Source organism: Kogia breviceps, chromosome 9 (assembly GCF_026419965.1).
Source record: "Kogia breviceps isolate mKogBre1 chromosome 9, mKogBre1 haplotype 1, whole genome shotgun sequence".
Classification (NCBI taxonomy): Eukaryota; Metazoa; Chordata; class Mammalia; order Artiodactyla; family Physeteridae; genus Kogia; species Kogia breviceps.
In genome coordinates, this window is record NC_081318.1 from 58240661 (window position 1) to 58261797 (window position 21137).

Here is a 21137-nt window from a genome sequence, read left to right on the forward strand (position 1 = left end):
AAGCAGTGACATCCTAGTAACTAACAATGAGCATAAGTGAGTGCCCAGATTTTAGTTTCAAGATTCCATCTTCCTCTAAAGGAACTCAAGGTCCTTGGGGAAAAAACTGATTCCAGGATGGGGGCAAGAAAAGTACAAGATGACCCTGGAATATCTTGGTGTGCCAGAATATAAGAACGTACTTAAAGAATAACTGGGCAGGGCGTGGGCCAGTTGCACAATGGATAACGTGTCTGGTTACAGATCAGAAGAATAACTGGGCATGTCAAAAGTCATAAGTGCCAGCTTTGAAGAAGCTCATACTGGCCAAATCTTAAACAATTTGAGCATTAAAATAATGATAGGAATTGATTGAAACCCAGTGAATAAAACAGAAATCTCTGAGTTGATACATATACACATACATAAAAGGGGCGATAAGAGGAAAACTCTTTCTTAGGAGAATTCCTGTTAACAGATGCTGAAAAACAGACAGAAATAGAAAATTACCATATGGCAACAATTGTAGTGGTAACTGATTCAGGTGGGGGTAGTCAATGGATACTAAGGCTTCTGGGTTTGATGAAGAACAGGATATTGGTATAATCTAGTATCTTCTTCCAAACTACCTAACAATTACAAAGGGGAAAACGAAGACTTTATAATGGAGAAATATTGTGGAAACCAACATGATCAGGGTCAACATCAAAAAGTTAAAAACAGGGCTTCCCTGGTGGTGCAGTGGTTAAGAATCCGCCTGCCAATGCAGGGGACACAGGTTCAAGCCCTGGTCTGGGAAGATCCCACATGCAACTAAGCCCATGTGCCACAACTACTGAAGCCCGCATGCCTACAGCCCGTGCTCCACAGCAATGAGAAGCCCACACACCACAACAGAGTAGCCCCCGCTCTCAGCAACTAGAGAAAACCCGTGTGCAGCAGCGAAGACCCAATGCAGCCAAAAATTAAATAAATGAATAAATAAATTTATTTTTAAAAAGTTTAAAACATGACTTTCATAGAAATACAGAAAGAACACACATCAAAGATTTATAAACTTTATTTGTAAGTAATCAAAAAATGTTAGAAAATATTTTTACTTTACGCAATATTAAGAAAAATTATTCAGAACTTGGAAATAAGGCAGCACATCTTTCAATGTTATTAAAGAGCAAAGATCTACCCAAGGATTATTTAAGACAGAGTTCTGCAATTTTTTTCTGTAAGGTACTGAAGAGTATATATTCCTGATCTTGCAAGCCACAGGGTGTCTGTCACCACTACTCAACAGTTTTGTTGTCACACTAAAGCAGCCACAGATACCGCCCCCCCAATACATAAACTAATGACTGAATTTGGCTCATAGTGAGCTGGATTTGCCTGGCAGGCTGTACTTTATCAAGCTCTAATCTAGAGAAATATACTTTGTTTGACTCACTATCATTGATTAAAGGTTCCAGATCAGTGAATTTACATATTAACCCACTTTTTTTCCCCCCAAGTGGAAAGGTAAATCATTTCTTTTGTTAGAAAACATAAGCTCAAAGGTATGGTTTGTTGCACTGTAGAACATTAACCAGTTTTATATATAACCCAGAAATTTTACTTTAACAGCGTTTTATTAAAAAGGTATAAATACACATCTCCTTAAATGTTTTTTGAACTTGTTTTGATATCTTCTTGGGTCCCTCATTAATAAATAAGTTGAATAAAATCTTTGACGTGTAACCATTTTTATGTGAGTCATAATTTTACCTTTTTGAAAAGTAAAGTTTAGCAATACAAAGTGTCCTACAGGACAAAAAAAAAAAATGGGTAGAGTTATCATTTCTAATGGAAGGATATCTACAAATTAACAAGTCTTCAAAGTGTCCAGACTCTAATCAAATAGTAAAGAGCAAAGTTAAGTGCTGGTACACTCCTCTACATTATTAAATAATCTATGGATGGTCCTTGGTATCCCCTAGCATGACATAAAAGGATAAGCTTCATTCCCTTCTGCCTTATTTCTCAGTTGGGGGAAGAAAATGTAACAGGAAGAAAAAAATAGGAAACCCCTTATTTAATGTAACATAAGAGGAAATGGGGGGAAAAAGAAACAAGAATCATAATAAATTGAAAATTCAATATACGAGAGCAGAAATAATTCTAAATATATCAGTAATTATAATAAACATGAATGGATTAAGTTCTCAAAAATAGAATTAAACTAATCAAGTTCTATAAACAGCAACAACAAAATACCAGGCTAGTTACAATAAAAAGAAACCTGATAGTGCCTGATTTAAAAAAAAAAAATTGAAGGCAAAAGTAATTAAGAAATGAGGGAACGACCTCATTCATACAAAAGCCATAAAATATATAGCTGCAATCAACATAACATGTACCAGAATGAAGAAAACATATTCAGAACTTGAAAGAGAAACTAACAGATTTATAAGAATAGTAGGAATTTTTAAGATGCCTGTTTCAGACAGCAATAGATCAAGCAGATTCAAAATAAGTATGGACAATGTCTGAATAATATAACTTAACATTTGCTAATAAATATAAATATATACATGTGTATCTACTTATACACTTATATACATACACATACATATATATACATCAGTGTAGTGTATATATGTATACATCTATATGAATACATATATACACACACTCAGAGAATAAACATTCTTTTCTAATATAAATAAGAAATTTATGATAAATAACCACAAGCTACCCACAAAGGAAGTTTCAACAAACACACACACAAAACCAAAAAACTAATATTATGCACACCATGTTCACTACCCACAATACAATAAAATTAGAGATATATAACTAAGATAGCAAAAAAGAAAAGTAAAAACACATGAAATAATAGTAAATAGAGCATTTATTTTTTGGCTTTCAAAACTGTCATTAAATGGATAGTGCATTTTAAATTGATGGCACCTTAAAATTGAAGAAATACAAGCCCAAATCTTTTATTCAAAATTGCAAAATCCAGAAAGCTCTGAAAAATCTGAAGTAATTTTTTAATTTGTTTGGCATCAAAACATAATCTGATCTGAAATTTTTTAGAAGGAAAAGCTGTTCTGAATTGACAGGAGACTATTTAAAGACTAAATTCTACAGAGTGTGAATATTCATATGTTGGTGGCAAAAAAAAAAAAAAAAATTCTGAGTAATCAGTACTGCCCCAGGCCCCTCTGGAAGAAGTTACATAATAAATTCATATGAGTTCATGTTACCATTCTAAAATCTAAAAACTTTTCAACTCCAAAACAGACATCAAATCTCAAGTGGTTTCTAAAGGGACTGTAGACTGGTACAGTATTTCTTCAGTATTCTGAACCTAAGAAAAAGCAAAATGAAGGGAGCTTGTCAGCTCTAATATCTATTTTTCCACCTCCTAAATGCAAACCAATCAAATATTTTTCTGTGGCAAGACTCCAATTTTATGACTATTATAATATACAAACAAACTATTTAATTTTTCTTTCTTTCCTTTCATGCAGAGAATAATGAAATGCAAATATTTTCCCTTGCCTAGAGGCAGGGTTTGAATATTAAGAAAGAGAACTAATATTTTGATTGTTAATGATTCAGCCTCTAAGGGTAATGAGCCATCAAAATTTATTGAGAAAAATAAAACAGGAGAACTAAATTTGACGAAAGAAAAAGTGCCTGTGAAGGAAGTCTGAATAGAGAGGAATAGATTTCCCTCCACCTTCCCACTATCCCTGGCAAAAAGGAAGTTGGAAAGAGGTGAGTAAATGAAAGGGGGTACCAGAAGGACCCTGGGAGCTTTGGAGCCCAAGAGAGCTTGCTACCTGGGAAGAAACAAGTAGGTAGACCTAATTAAGGACCACTGCCAAGAGCACTATTCAAGTGCTCAGATGATGAATGGAAGCTGAGAAAGCAGGAGCCTTCACAAGTGAGAATGTCACACTACTCCAGTTGATCCTCTCTTTAGCAACAGGAAAGGACTTTAGAACCCAGTGGTTCACCTATTGATTTTGAGCAGTGATGATGCCTTCTGGAGTATAGGATTTTACTGTTTGAATAACCCATGGAGGAAATCCTCCTGATTATAATATTTTAGGCCCTCTCAAACCCAAGATAGGAGAGATGAAATCCTGGACAATTAGTGTAGTAGTAATGATGGGGAAATTACTCCTTGAGTTTCTGTTGCTGGTGAAGGGGTAGAGAAATGAACAAGATTTTATTTTGTAAGTGGCCTAAGAGACTGTCCTACATCTGAATGATTTGTAAATATATAATAATTCATGTTCCTCTTTATTGGTAGTTATCATTAGAAGTGTGGGCAGTTTTAGTTACTGAACCAATCTTTGAAGTGAAGAAGTAAACCAGACTTTGAAATAAAGAGTAAAACCAAAAATCATATTAAAAATAATTGCAGTGTATGTAACAGATCTGATGCAAAAATAGATTTTGTATAGGCACTAGTAAAGTAAACAAACTACAACAACAACAAAACCCTGAGAAATCTCTGTAACCTTAAAGACTGATTTCCTGTGTTGAGTGGGTTTATATCTCAAGCCTGGAAAAAGAAGCAAGCTCTTGTCTTTCACACTTTCATTGACCATAATTACTCCCATTCAAATCTGCCGAAATTCCATCCACACATGAATTCATCTCTTCCTTAAGAGGTTCCATAAATGACGAGCCCAAGGGAGCATTAGGTTAGATGATAATTTTCAAAAGAAGATAAAATGTCTCTCATATAAATACAAAATTAACACATGTCAAAGATGTTATTTAACTCATTAATTAAATGAGGGACCCATTTCAATGGGTTTAAAAGGGGAACTCAAAGAAGACATACTTTTGAGTCTGTAATACTGAGATGAATTTGCAAAACTGGTTTTCCCACAGGAGGAAAAATGTTTTCCTTCCATTAGACAGAATTTTTTTTGCATGTCTACAGACAAGAATTATTTGCATTGTTATACATTTTCTACAACTTAACTTCACTCTGTACAGAGTTGTAAAATAGCTTAGTTAGAGACAAAGTTGCATATCCCTACAGGTTCAGATAATCCCCAAAGGCTCTAACATTGAATTGAATATATAGACAGTAATCTCATTTGCTTATCCTGAAGTCATAAATTTCCCCATTACAAATATTACTTGAATACAATTTTTAAAATGTCACAGCTATTTCCGCAATTCTCCAAGTCAAGCTGAAGATTCTGTTTTAAAGGAAATGTTCATCATTCATGTGGATTACAATAAAATGTCAAGATTTTTGATAATTGTCAAAGTATCAATGACAGTGAGTAGGCAGAAATGATTAGTTCCTATTCTGATACTTAGTAGATATACTTACAGTTTGCAAAAACTTAGGCAAGGATAAAGAGAGAGAAAAATATTTTGTCAATCATTACTTTAAAAATAATATTCAGCAGAAGAAACATCTTGATAGTCATCAAAAGCAATATCAATAAATATGTTTATATGTACTGTAATATTTCTGGGTAGAACTAAGATCAGTAGAAGGATTCTGTTAATTCTCAAAAAAAGGTTATTGAGAGAAAATATAGCAAGTAGCTTGAATTTTATTAGAGACATTTTAAAGAGACTTGGGCCATTAAAATTGTCATTCTTGAAATACGTTTTACACTCTAAGACAAACAAAAATACAGTGAATTAAATGCTAAGGATAATTGACATATTAACTATGGATCAAAATATTGGTATAAAAAGGTTTTCTTTAACATATTACACATCACATACGTTGAGGTCTCTTATATATAACACAAAGAACCCCAGCCTGCTTTTATAAATTTTGAATTATCATATCTCTGTGTAAATGTTGTAGCACTGATATATAATTTTAGGGCACTCTCCTTAGGATTTATTTAATGCCAAGGCTTTCAATCACAAATAAAATCCTGAATTATAATACCAGGAAAGTATCTGATTTTTAAAAGAATATTACTTGCTAATATGACAGAATTATATTAGAGTAAAAAGTAGGAATTTTCCGTGTATATTTTTCCAAAGAAAGCTGGGAAAACTCTGCTTCCAGCTATTATAGAAAAGTATATATCAGAATAATTCTCCTGCCAAAATTAATCATACAATGCATGAAACAACAGTTTGACACATTAGAAAATACTGATGGCAGGCAGAACTTGAGAAGCAGCAGTCCTGGAGAGAAGGAAAGCACACTGAGGTGAGACTCTGCTCTGTGTTCTTCCTCAAGACACCTGCAGATTGGCAGCAGAAAAACAGAGGCTAAACATAAAGACAAACCTTGCTTGTAACACTCTCACTGGGCTGAAGAGACAGAATTCAGAGTTGAGGGTAGCCAATGCGGTTAAGACTTGAGGAAAATGAGAAAGCACATAAAAAGAGATATAGGAACATATGTATATGTATAACTGATTCACTTTGTTATAAAGCAGAAACTAACACACCATTGTAAAGCAATTATACTCCAATAAAGATGTTTTTTTTAAAAAGAAAATATACAGATGACAAATAAGCACATGAAAAAAAAAAGTGTACCTGAAATTCTGCATGCCAACTTCCCTGCAAAGAGATTTCCAGCTCTGAAACCACACATACACAAAGCAAGACTCCCAGAAACCTAGCCAAAATTGTATGCCAGATAGCTAAGCAAAGATCTTGGAAGTATGGTAGTACTGAGGACATGTAGAACATAATTCAGGGCTCAAAAAGTAGAGGGGATATAGGAAACACCCTCATGATTACACTTGAGACCACAGAAAAGGTATACCCTAGAAATAAGGACTGTGTCCTGAGAATGAAGACAAATTAGGACAAAACCAATCCAATCAGAGTAGAGAATCCACATTCAACTAGATCAAGATGATCTGCCATATCTCTCTCTTCCTGTCAAAATGAAATTAAATTATCTTGGGGAAAGACATCATCACCGAGGACCCCTGTAATTTTTCATTCAGGATATCAATATTCCATCAGATCTTACTAGAGAAAACAAGAAATTGGAACATATAAAAATAGGAAAAATTTGAGAATAGAAACAGAACTAAAGATGATGCAACTAACTATTGGACTTATCATTAGATAATGTATTCTTTAAAACAGAAAAGGATGGAAATTTTTCAAGAAAACAGTTATCTACTAAATAGAATCAAGCAGAAATTGTATAAATGAAAAAGATAAGAATTGAAATTAATAATCTAATACATGAGTTTAATAGCAGATAAGGCAAAGTAAAGATTAGCAAACTGAAAGAGAATAACTAGGAAACATCCACATGAAAAGTCAGAAAGAAAATTCAACGGGTACAATTCAACGGGAAAAGAACAATCTTTTTAAAAGTGGTGCTGGGACAACCTCAAATGCACATGCAAAAGAAAAAAGTTGAATCATATACAAAATTAACTCAAAATGGATTGTAGCCCTAAAAGTAAAGCTAAAGTCATAAAACTTTTAGAAGAAAACATAAATCTTCAAGACCTAGATTTAGCAATGGTTTCTTAGGCATGCCACCAAAAGCACAAGTGACAAAAAAGTTACAAAAAGAAAAAAATACATAAATTGGATTTCATCAAATTAAAACATCTGCACTTCAAAGGACACCATGAAGAAGATGAATAAAAAAAACCTCAAAGAATGGAAGAAAATATCAACAAATCATGTATTTGATATCTATAAAGAATATATAAAGAACTCTTACAACTCAGCAATAAAAAGACAAATACCTCAATTTTTTTTTTTTTTTTGTATGTGTGTGGTACACGGGCCTCTCACTGTTGTGGCCTCTCCCATTGCGGAGCACAGGCTCTGGATGCGCCGGCTCAGTGGTCATGGCTCACGGGCCCAGCCGCTCCGCGGCACGTGGGATCTTCCCAGACCGGGGCGCGAACCCATGTCCCCTGCATCAGCAGGAGGATCCTCAACCACTGCGCCACCAGGGAAGCCCAAATACCTCAATTTTAAAACTGGCGAAGGATTTCAAAAGGTATTTCTCCAAAAGAAATATACAAATACCCAATAAGCACCCAATGTTCAAAATCATTAGTCAAATACAAAACTACAATGAGAAACCAGCTTCAAGCCATTAAAATTGCTAAAATAAAAAGACAGTAACAAGTGTTGGTGAGTTTGTGGAGAAATTGGAACCCTCATACATTTCTGATGGGATTATAAAATCTTCCAGCCACTTTAGAAAATGTTTGACAGTTCTTCAAAAAGTCAAACATAGTATTAATACATGACCCAGCAATTCCACTCCTAGGTATGTACCCAAGAGAATTGAAAACATATGTCCATAGCAAAATGTGTATATGAATGTTCAGAGGAGCATTATTTATAATAGCCAAAAAGCAGAAACAACCCAAATGTCCATCCAGTGATGAATCGATATTAAATGTGGGACCTATATGGGAAAAGAATCTAAAAAAAAGTAGATATATGTATATATATAACTTGATTCACTTTGCTGTACACCTGAAACTAACACAACATTGTAAATAAAATTTTTATTTCCAATAAAAATTATTAAAAAATATTAAATGTGGTATATCTGTACAATAGACTAGCATTTGGCCATAAGAAAGAATGAAGTACTTATACATGCTCATATAGACAAACCTCGAAAATATTATGCTAAGTGAAAGAAGCCACACAAAGGTGATATTTTTGTGATTCTATTTATATGAAATGTCCAAAATAGGCAAACTTATAGAGACAGAAAGTAGATTATCAGCTGCCAAGGGCTAGGGAGAAAATGGAATATGGACTGATAATGGGTACAGGGTTTCTTTAGGAGTGATTAAAATATTCTAAAATTAGACAATATTTACAACTCTGTAAATACAAAATTAGACAGTAATATTTACAACTCTACAAATATAATTTAAAGAACACTGATTTGTCATAATTTAAAAGGATGCATTTTATGGTATGTAAATTACATATCAATAAAGCTGTTATAAATTAAGTTAAAATTAGAAAACAAAAACAAAACTGAGAGAATTCAATGTAAATATATGTGTAAATATATATGCTAAAAGACATATATTTACACATATATAAAAGACATTTTCCTTCAGTTAGAAGGAAAATGATCCAGCTGGAAATCTTGTGATATAGGAATTAAGGAAAAGCACCAAAAGTTCAAAGTGTAAGTAAATTTAATTTAATATTAGTTGATTTTTTTTTTAAGTAACTTGTGTGATTAAAATATATGGAAACTACGACATATAACAACAACAGCATAAAAAGTGAGAGTTAATGGAGTGAGAATGTTTATGAGATCCTTACTTTGTCCAGAAGGAGTAAAAACATTAATTCAAGGTAGATTCTAATTTAATGTAGATAGAAATAATTCAAGAATGCATGATGTAATCTCTATATTAACCACAAAGGAATATTGTAGATGCATTACTATCAGGCATAGAAGTAGAAGAGAAAATATACTTATTAATTCAAAGTAAGTTAGGAAAAAAGAAAAAGAAACAAACACAAGGAGAAATGAAATAAAATAAAGCCTAATATAGTAAATTTAAACACAAGTACAATAGTAATTATATCAAATATAAATGGATTATATAAGGACAAAATTATTCAAATAGATTTTTTTTAAATCTATATACTGCTTACAAGACCTTAAATGTTAGGAAACAAAAGTTGAAACAAATGTATGGAAAAAGAGATTATATGCAAACACTAACCAAAAGAGAGGGGTTGTAACTATAGATAGATAAGATAAAGAAAATTTTATGGCAACAATTAATAACTAGAAATAAAGAGATGTGAAAATATGATTTTAAAAAACAGTCAATTCAAAAGTGTTTTATAATAATCTATATTTGTATGTACCTAGTAACAGAACATCAAAATATGTAAAGCAATACATATTGCTTTACATATGTATTGCTTTAAGAGCTAAACTGGACAGAGCTAAATGGATAAATAGTTAATACACAATTATGGTTGAAGATATTAACAAAATTTTGGTAGTGATCAATGCAGACAAATATATTGGTAAGGATATATAGAAGAATTGAACAGCACAGTTACCACAACTGACCTGACTGAACTACATAGAAAACTGCACCCAACACAACAGAATTCACATTCTTTTCAGGTGTGTATGAATCGTTTATAAAAATAAAGCATATCATCTCAAATAAATTTGAAAGGATTGAGTTAAAGAGAATAAATTCTTTGATAAGTATGTAATTAAGCTAGAAATTACAAAGAAAGATAACTAGAAAACCCTCCAATACTTCAGAAATTAAACAATATAACTCTAAGTAACTCATAAGTTAAAAAATAATGATTCACAATAGAAAATATTTTAATTGAATGATAATAAAAATATATCAAAACTTGTGGGGAAAGTTAAAGGCTTAAGTGTATATATTAGGAAAGAGGAAAAGTTAAAAACCAGTTATCTATGTTTCTACCTCAAAAGTAGGATGTTAAAGAAAATAATAAAATGAGAACAGAATCAATAAAATAGAAACAAACATACAGTGAAATTTTTAAAAAGTGATAAAACGGATTAACTTCTAGGAAGACAAAACAAAAAAATATAAGAAAAGAAAATACAAATTACCATTATGAGAAATTTAAGAAGTGAACATTGCTAAAGATTTTACAGTCATTCAAAATATAAAAGTAGGATATTATAAATAATGTATGTCACAGAATTTGAGAACTGAGATGAAATGAAAAAAACTTGAAAAACACACCTTCCCTTAACTTATATAAGAATAGATATATGTAAAATTAGAATAGCTGCATATCTGTTAAAGAAACTGAATCTGTAATGAAAAACTTTCCCATAAAGAAAAATCCAAGTCCAGATGGATCCGCTGGTGAACTACTGCAAATACTAAAAAATAATAATAACAATAATTTTTCTGAAAAAAAGAAAAAGAGGGAACATTTCCATGTTCTTCTATGTGGCCAATGTAACCTGACACCAAAATCTGTCAAGGATATTACAAGGAAGTAAAATTATAAGCCAATATATCTTATGAACATAGGTGCAAAAACCCTAAATAAAATAGTAATAAATTGAATCCAGCAAAATATGAAATCAGAAAGACACACACACAGAAAAAAATATCACAAAGTATTACCAAACTTGACCTAATTGACCTATAAAGAACAGTACTTCTGTACTTCCAACACAACAGAATACATATTCTTTTCAAGGACATATGAAACATTCCACAGAATAGATATTAAAATGGTCAACAAAGCAAGTGGGATATATTCAAGGTATGCAAAGTTCATTTAATATATAAATTCAATCAAAGAGAGATCTACTTTCAGTCTGGTGAGTAAACTCCAGCCAGATCAATCCACCCAGAGATAAAAATTGCCAATACAGGACAAAACACCATAACTAACTATAGGCATTGGAGAACAAACAAAAGTAAGCCAATTCTGGAGGCAATTTAAACTTGGAAGAGGGATAGCAATGGGGTGAATTTCCCATTTTTATAATTTGTAGAGTAAGAGGATACATTCATGCCATATGTAGGTTAGTTAAAACTCCAATAGAAAACTGTAGGATTTTTAGGCTATAGAACCAGAGGAGAGTTCAAAATGATCATAGCTGTTGGTAAGTGCAAGGGGATCTCAGAAAGAAGAAAAGCAGGAAGCTCTAAATTTTCTGTATAAACTCTGCTCAAATCTCTAGTTGAATTTGACAAAATCCAACACACATTCATGATAAAAACTCTAAAAACTATCAATAGATAAGAATTTCCACCTCATAATAACTGGCATCTATAAAAAACCTAGTTAACAACATCATACTTAATGGTGACAGTCTGAAAGCTTTCCTCCTAATATCAACAACATTACAAGGATGTCCTGTCCTCTCTTATTACTCCTACTCAACATTGAACTAGCTATGACCTCCAACATAGCAAGGCAAGAAAAAGAAACTATTAAGCACACAGGTCAAAAAGTAAGAAGTCTTTATTTGCAGACAATAAAATCTTTTATGTAGAAAACCCTAAGGAATATGTTTTAGAAATTACTAGAACTAATAAACAAGTTTACCAAGGTCACAAGATACAAGATTAATATACAGACTTAACTGTATTTCTCTATACTAGCAAAACAATCCAAAAACAAAATTAAGAAAACAATTTCAATCACAATAACATTTAAAATAATAGGATACTTACAAATAAATTTAATAATAAATTGAGCTACAAATTCAAGTTTGAGCTAATATTCAAGTTTGAATTACAGAACCAACAAAATAACGATCAAAATCCCAGTAGTTTTATTTTGTAAAAGTTAACAAGTGAGGACTTCCCTGGTGGCGCAGTGGTTAAGAATCCACCTGCCAGTGCAGGGAACACAGGTTTGATCCCTGGTCCGGGAAGATCCCACATGCTGCAGAGCAACTAAGCCTGTGCACCACAACTACTGAGCCTGCATGCTGGAACTACTGAAGCCCGTGCGCCTAGAGCCCATGCTCTGCAACAAGAGAAGCCACCACGATGAGAAGCACGTACACTGCAATGAAGAGTAGCTCCCACTTGCCGCAACTAGAGAAAGCCCATGTGCAGCAACAAACACCCAATGCAGTCCCCCGCAAAAAAAGTTAACAAGTGATTCTAAAATTTATATAGAGATGAAAATATCTAGAGTAGCTAAAACAATTTCAAACAAGAAGAAAAAAGCTAGAGAAGTTATACTATCTGATTTCAAATCATACTATAAAGCTACAATAATCTGGACAATGAGATTTTGGCATAAGGACAGACATACAGATCAATAGAACAGAACAGGCAGTCCAGAAATGAACTTACATTTATGGCCAACTGATATTTGGCAAAGACATCAAGATAATTGATGGGAAAGAAATAATGTTTTCAAAAAAACAGAAAAAATATCCACGTTAAAAATAAACTTAAAAGACGCAGACATAGAGAATGGACTTGAGGACATGGGGTGTGGGGAAGGGGAAGCTGGGACGAAGTGAGAGAGTGGCATGGACACATATACACTGCCAAATGTAAAACAGATAGCTAGTGGGAAGCAGCCACATAGCACAGGGAGATCAGCTCAGTGTTTTGTTACCACCTAGAGCAGTGGGATAGGGAGGGAGACGCAAGAGGGAGGGGATATGGGGATATATGTATACATATAGCTGATTCACTTTGTTATACAGCAGAAACTAACACAACAGTGTAAAGCAATTATACTCCAATAAAGATGTTAAAAAATAAAATAAAATAAAAATAAACTTAGACATATCTTACTTCACATACAAAGCTTAACTCAAAATGGATCATAATACTAAATATAGGATATAAAACTATAAAACTTTTAGAGAACATGTAGAAGAAGATCTTTGTGACCTTGGGTTAGGTAAAGATTTTTTAGATATGATACCAAAGCACAATCAATAAGAAAAAAATGATAAATTGAATTTTATCAGTATCTTTTAAACTTTATTCTTCAAAAGACATTGTTTAAGGAAATAAAAAGACAAAGCACAGACTGGGAGAAAATATTTACAAAACATATATCTGATAAAGGACCCATACCCCAAAAATATAAAGAACAATGAAAACTCTAGAATAAGAAGACATACAACTCAATTTTTTAAAGGAGTAAAAGATCTGATGGCACATGAAAAGATGTTCAACTTATTAGTCATTAGGGAAAGGCAAATTAAACTACAATGAGCTACCACTACATCTGCTAGAATGACTGAAATCAGGAAGACTTAACAATAGCAAGTATCACTGACGATGTGGAGACACTAAAACACTTTTATGCTGCTGGAGAGAGTGTGAAAAGACAAAAACAGTTTGGCAGTTTCTTGGATGTGTAAACTTATCATATGTCCCAGAAATTCCACCCCATGTATCTATCCATAAGTAATAAAAAAAACATATATCCACACAAAGACTTGTACATGAATGTTCATAGCAGCAATATTCAAAATAGCCCCAAACTGTAAACAATACAAATGTCCATTAACTGGTGAATGGATGCACACAATATGGTATATCCATGCGATGAAATATTATTCAGCAATAAAAAAGAACTACTGAAACTTGCAACAACACAAATGACCTCATAAATATTATGCTAAATGAAAAAGACAGACACAAATGTTTACATAATGTATGATTCCATTTATATGAAATTTCTAGAGAAGGCAAAGCTATAGAGATAGAAAGCAGATCAGTGGTTGCCTAGGGCTAAAGGTAAGAATGGAGATTGACTACAAATGGTCAGGAATAAACTTTTGGGAGTGATGGAAATGTTCTAAAATGGAATTGTGATGATGTTGCACAAATGCTTAGGTTTACTAAAATTTATCAAACTGTACACTTATGCTATACAAAATTGTAAATTACATCTCAATATATACTTTTAATCTTTAGCTGACTCCCAAATCATACATGTGTCAGAAAAATTCAGATAAAGATGAAAGAACTTAACTGTGATTTTAGCTTCCACAGAAGGGACAGAGTTTGAAGTTTGAGTCCAACTAAGTTTATTACCTAGCAAAATGAACAAAAAAACCAGAATTTTTGGAAGACTATAACAGAATCCACAACATAACACTGACAATGTCCACGACATAATCTAAATTTTCTAAATATATATATATATATATATATATATATATATATATATTTTTTTTTTTTTTACAAAGAAGTCCCATTTTATTCTTGAGAGCATACAAATCCCTTTCCTCATAAGGAAAAGTACTTTCCCCTTCTCTTGGGTGAGAGATATGCCTCTTCCACAGTTCCCAGCTTTCTCTTCTACCGGTACTTGTACATGCCAGTTAAAGCATTTGTAGAGATAGGTGATGCGTTTGTTCAGGTTGTGCAGGTCATCAATGAACATCTGATTTCCAACCATTCTCTTCTTTCAGATACAACGCTGCAATTCATTCCCCTTCCAGCCTCAAAGACATATGGAGCCCTTTATCAGTTCTTTGGGGTACTTTTCAAAGTTTCCCAGCATCCCGATGTTGTCATATACCCCAAATATGGCCCTCTTCTCATTCCAACGATCAACCACTTTGTGGGGCGGGAGGGTGACCCTTACATGGAACAATCTAGGAACACCCAGAGAGAAGCTTCTGCAGGCCAGTGGCACCTGGCCCCATAGGCTCCTGCCTGCCACCCAAGTGAGGCTCCCTGCCATTGCTCTTGTCTCCCCCACTACAACAGCTCACATCATAAGCACAGGAGGGAGGGCCAGACATGGGCTTCAAGGAGATAACAAGAACCATCCCTGCTGGGTTCACAAGGGTACTATGTGCATGCAGCCATCTTGGGCTCTACCTCCTAAACATATTTTTTAAAAAAAAAAACAGGAAAATTTTACCCATTCTCAAGAGAAAAGACAATATAAATATCAACCCTGGATGACCCAGAACTTGAAATTACTAGATGTCAAAAATCTAGAAATAAGAAAATTAAAACCACCAAACCAAAATATAGTATTTAGTAAGAGTTTATTGTGCATATAAGAACAGTTTGTGAACTGGGAGCTTTCAGATTTAAAACTAATATGAAGCTAAGGGGGATGACATTACAGGACGGTTTATAAAGTGAAAATGGTTGATTCTTATATAATGGGGGTTTCCGAATTGCAGGGGATTTGTTAAAAGTGATTATCTGATACCATTTTTAGGAAGACAACTTAAGTTTCTTTTATGATTATCAGAAGCATTTACAAGAAGCAGTCTAAGTTAAGTTTCACTTGTTTTGCAAAATAAGCTAAATTAAGTTACACTTATGAGGTTTAAGTGGTTTTGTCTGCTCAGGGAATTTTCAAGTCTGGGCTCCATTTTGTATTTAATTTTAACACAGTCAAGAATTTTTAGAGCAGCTATTATAACTACACTCAGTGTGGTAAAGAAAAATATTCTGGTAATGAATGGAAAGTTAGGGAATCTCAGTAAAGACATAGAAATTATGCAAAAGAAACTAATGAATTCTAAAACTGAAAAATGAAATCTCTGAAATTAAAAAAAAAATCCTTGGATAGGCTTGAAAACAAAATAGAGATGACAGAGTAAACAGTCAGTGAGCTTGAGGATACAACAGAAAATATCCAATCTGAAATATAAACCAAAAAAAATAGAAGAAAATTAATAGAGCCTCAGAGAACTCAATGTCAAAAGATCTAACATGTGTAATTAGAGGCCCAAGATGAAAAGAATTACAGCAGAAAAAGTATTTGAAGAAATAGCTAAAATTTTCCCAAATTTGGTGAAACACATAAACATAGAAGCTTGGTGAACCCAGAACATGACAAATATAAAGGAGCTATGTGTAGACACATCATCATCTAACTGCTGAAAATCAAAGAAAAAGATAAAATCTTACAAGCAGTCAGAAAAAAATGATACAATTACACAGGAGAAAATGGTTCAAATGATCACAGACTTTTCAACTGAAACTATGGAGGCCAGAAATTCATGAAACAATATCTTCAGGGTGTTAAAAGAAAAAACTGTGTCAATCCAGGATTTCATATGCAGCAAATACATCTTGCAAAAATGAAGGTGAAATAATGTTTTCAAATAAAAGAAAACTAAGAAAATTTGTCACCTAACAGATCTGCTGAAATGCTAAATAAAATTCTTCAGGCTAAAGGAAAATAAAAACCCATATCTTCAAGAAGGAGTAAAAATACTTGGATGTAGGGCTTCCCTGGTGGCGCAGTGGTTGAGGATCCACCTGCCGATGCAGGGGACACGGGTTCGTGCCCCTGTCCGGGAAGATCCCATAGGCACGTGAGCCGTGGCCACTGAGCCTGCGTGTCCGGAGCCTGTGCTCCACAATGGGAGAGGCCACAACAGTGAGAGGCCCTTGTACCACCAAAAAAAAAAAAAAAAAAAAACTTGGATGTAAATGTAATACATGAGCTAATGTAAAATATTATTTCCCCACTTAATCTCTTTAAAACTATATATATTAAAATATATCTAGGTGTTTAGGTCAAAAATTATAAAATTGTTGTGTGGGATTTATAATACATATAGATGTAACACATATGAAAATTATTGCATAAAAATTGTTTGGGGAATAATAGACCTTTATGGTTGTAAGTTTTCTACATTTTATGTGAACTAGCTCATTATTAATTCTAAATTGAAATAAAAAGTTAAGTATATCTATTAACCTTCAGAGCAACCACTTAACCTGGGATTATAATCTCTTAAAAAGCAAAACCTGTGTTTTATTCATCTTTCATCCTGAATGATAAACCACTGAGTAATGAATCTAATGACTGAATAAATATACTGAAACAGGTGCTTCCCTGGTGGCACAGTGGTTGAGAATCTGCCTGCCAATGCAGGGGACATGGGTTCGAGCCCTGGTCTGGGAAGATCCCACATGCCACAGAGCAACTAGGTCCCTGCACCACAACTACTGAGCCTGCACGTCTGGAGCTTGTGCTCCACAACAGGAGAGGCTGCGACACTGAGAGGCCCACGCACCACGATGAAGAGTGGCCCCCGCTCGCGGCAACTAAAGAAAGCCCTTGCACGGAAACGAAGACCCAACACAGCCATAAATAAATAAATAAATGGTGCTAAGAACAGAGAACCCAAAAGATAGAAATTATTATTTTTTAAAAAATATATATATATATAGTGAAACAGTTTGTTGAGATGTTGTGAAATGACCCCTTTAACTGGCACTTGTTCACAGCTGAGTTATGATTCTACTTTTAGCACAACTGGATATAGTAAAGGCATAATAAATGCTATTATTATTATTATGTGTTCCTAGCGATGCCTTTGGAACACAATAATGTCATGGGTCACAAATTTTGAATCATCAAAGAATAATCAATTCAAAGATAAGGGCACAGATTTTAGACTGCCAAGACTTAGGTTACAGTCTCACTAACCACCTAAGTGACCTCTTAATTTATGTCTAAAGTGAGATGGTGATCAAACTTGCTTTATAGGACTGTTGAGAAGATTAAATAAAAGTTCATGTAAATTGTTTAGCACAGTATTTGGGACAAAGAAAGTACTCAGTAAATATAGGCTGCACTTATTGAAGGAAGTTTTGGGGTTGACAATACCTAATACAAACTCTTTAAAAATTTATAATCCATGTATATCACGTATACATGTCAACTCTGTACTAATCAGAACATCTGATTAACCAGAACATCCATTCCCCAATCTTGGTGGATCACTGTGTTATGTGTTATATAACTCTATCTTGTTATGAAAACTTCTACATTTTCAATCTAAAATATGACACAAATGAACTTATCTATGAAACAGAAACAGACTCACAGACATAGAGGACAGACTTGTGGTTGCCAAGGCGGGGGGGGGAGAGATGGATTGAGAGTTTGGGGTTAGCAGATGCAAACTATTATATATAGAATGGATAAACAACAAGGTCTTACTGTACAGCACAGGGAACTATATTCAATATCCTGTGATAAACCATAATGGAAAAGAATATGAAAAAGAATGTATATGTATGTATAACTGAATCACCTTGCTGTACAGCAGATATTAACACAACATTGTAAATCAACTATACTTCAATAAAATAAAATTTTTTAAAAAATAAAGCTTCCACATTTTCAAATCTTTTGTTTTGTTTCCAACAAATAAAAAACAAGATTGGATCTACTATCCTATCACTTGAAATAGTAGCAACACAGATCCACTATCCTGCTGCAAAACCCTTGGGACGTGATGTTTTTTGGAATTCAGAATGTCTTAGATTTAAGAAAGTAATGACTATCTTATGTAACAACCTTAGGGGAGGCTGGCAGTTGCTTTTAATCAAACATATTAATAATTCCTCAGTCATTAATACATAGGCCCTCCATATCCATGGGTTCTGCATCTGGGGATTCAACCAACCACAGACTAAAAATATTTGTAAAAAAAGAAAATTCCAGAAAGTTCCAAAAAAAACTTGAATTTGCCACAGGCTGGTAACTATTTACATATTATTTACATTGTGTTAAGTACTACAAGTAATCTAGAGATGATTTTAAGTATATGAGAGGATATGTGTAGGTTATATGCAAGTACTACACTATTTTATATTAGAGACTTAAGCATGTAGGAATTTTGGTATCTGCAGGGGGGCCTGAAACCAATACCCTGCAGATACCAAGGGACAACTGTATTTACACAAAGTGGGATAAAGTGAGCCTATAAATTGCCACAGATAATTTTCAGTCAGATCTTAACCACTTAATGAGTTTGCTACAATATGCACCAATTTTTTTCAGGTTTTCAATTTTAGAATTGCAAATAAGGGATTGTGGACCTGTGATAGCAAACACTTAAACTGCATTTATCATGATCCAAACATGTTCTAAATGCTTTATATATCAATATATTTGATCCACAACAAGCCTACTTGGTAGATACTAGAATTAGCCTCATTATACAAATGAAGAAACTAAGGCACAAAGAAGTTAAGTAATTTACCCAAAGTTACATACCTAATGAGATGTAGAATCAAGACTGTTCCAGAGCTTATTCCTTTACCACCTCACTTTGCTGGCTTTCTGAAATCTAATTTAAGTTCTAATTACATGTAAAGCAACACATTTAAAGGTCATTCTAAATAACAATTTCAAAATTCACCTGGATATCAGTCATTTTCTGGCCAGAGACCATTAGGACTGTAGAAGAATGCCCTTGCTCTGTATGCACTCTTGCATAAATGGAAATAGAAAACCTTACTCAAAGTTCCAATATATACAATACCAACCAATGTGTACCAATAACCACATTTTCTTTTTCTCTACCATGCTGGCAGTGAAAGAAATAGCAGAGAGTGAGAAATTAGTGGGAGAGGCAAGCAGAAGGGAAAATAACATGTGAAAATCAATAGACTCCCAAGCGGGTAGCCTTTTGTCATTCCCATGTGTTCAGCTGTCTCTTAAGAGAACAAGGTGGCAAGTTGTCTGGGCTTGACTAGAAGTTACAATGCCTTGGGTCTCCTAGATCTCCTCTTGAGAAATTATATAAAAGTCACATTCAAACGCTGGTTATTGATTTAGAACATTTCTCACCTCTGATTCACTCAATGTATTAAAAACAACTTGAAAAACTTTACCAGAATTTTCTGCAACTTAAATTCAACTACAAACATATATTCTTTGAGGTCTACTAAGTAACTGCAGAAAATCAAGTAATCAGCATTTTCCAAATTAGATTTCTTTACAGGTACCTAGTAACCATATTCTGTCCAAATATCTTCTGTTTAGGTGATTGGATTTGCAGTCTAGGACATCACTGTTGAAAATGTACTTTTTTAATGAAATGTTTTCATTGTTAGCCAAAGAAACAAGGCATTCATTGTGTCCCTTGACAACCCGGATATAGTCAAATCTAGGCTGTGTCTGCAAGTTGAAAACCATTTTAATTATATGTCTATATTCCTGCTGGAAAACAATCTGCCTTATTTTATACTCTTGTTTTCCTATTCTCATTTCATGCCCTGGGACCGCAGGTAATCATAGTGTTGGCTCTCACATTTGAATAACAATTTTAGTGAGATTAGATTTGGTTCTCCTTGGTGAAAATGTTGATTCACTATAATATTGCATTTATGGTGTTTAGAGTACACACAGAAGGTGAAGAAGTCTAAGAACCAAAGGGTCCACAAGTTGCTTAATTCTAAAAAAAAATGAAAAAGCTATGATAACTGGACCCAACTTGAAAGATCCAAAAAACAAATGAGAATATAACAATACATGAAATGAAACACCTCCAGATCCCAGCCTTGGATGTCATCAAGTATTAAAAAAGAAAGAAAAAAAGAAGAAGCTTTAGATCAAATGGGCAAAAGTGGAAAAGGACAAAACTATATAGATGAAACTTTCAAACAACTCAGTAGCCCCTATTATCTCTCTCCCCAAGGGCAGAAGGGTCATTACTGCCACTGAGAGACAGTGAAATATCCTCCTCATTGCCAAATTGAACCAATCTCCTCTCTTATGGGTGATCATAGTGAGGGTAAGTACACTAAGCGAATCAGGGAAAGAGATTGCCGGCAGGGATGTCTGCAGACAAGGCGTGTGAAAGAGCTCTTCTCTAGGTTTTACCAAGGTAATCACATTAAGGGAAGAGAAACTTTCAATCAACTAGAATGAAAAGATTATTATCCCAGAAGTCCTCTTTTTTTACT

At 33.6% G+C, this 21137-nt stretch overlaps 1 pseudogene; it reads right to left on the minus strand.

The window, feature by feature from the left end:
• Window positions 1-3265: 3265 nt before the first annotated feature.
• LOC131762419 (large ribosomal subunit protein mL51 pseudogene) lies at window positions 3266-15141 on the minus strand (annotated as a pseudogene).
• Window positions 15142-21137: the final 5996 nt, after the last annotated feature.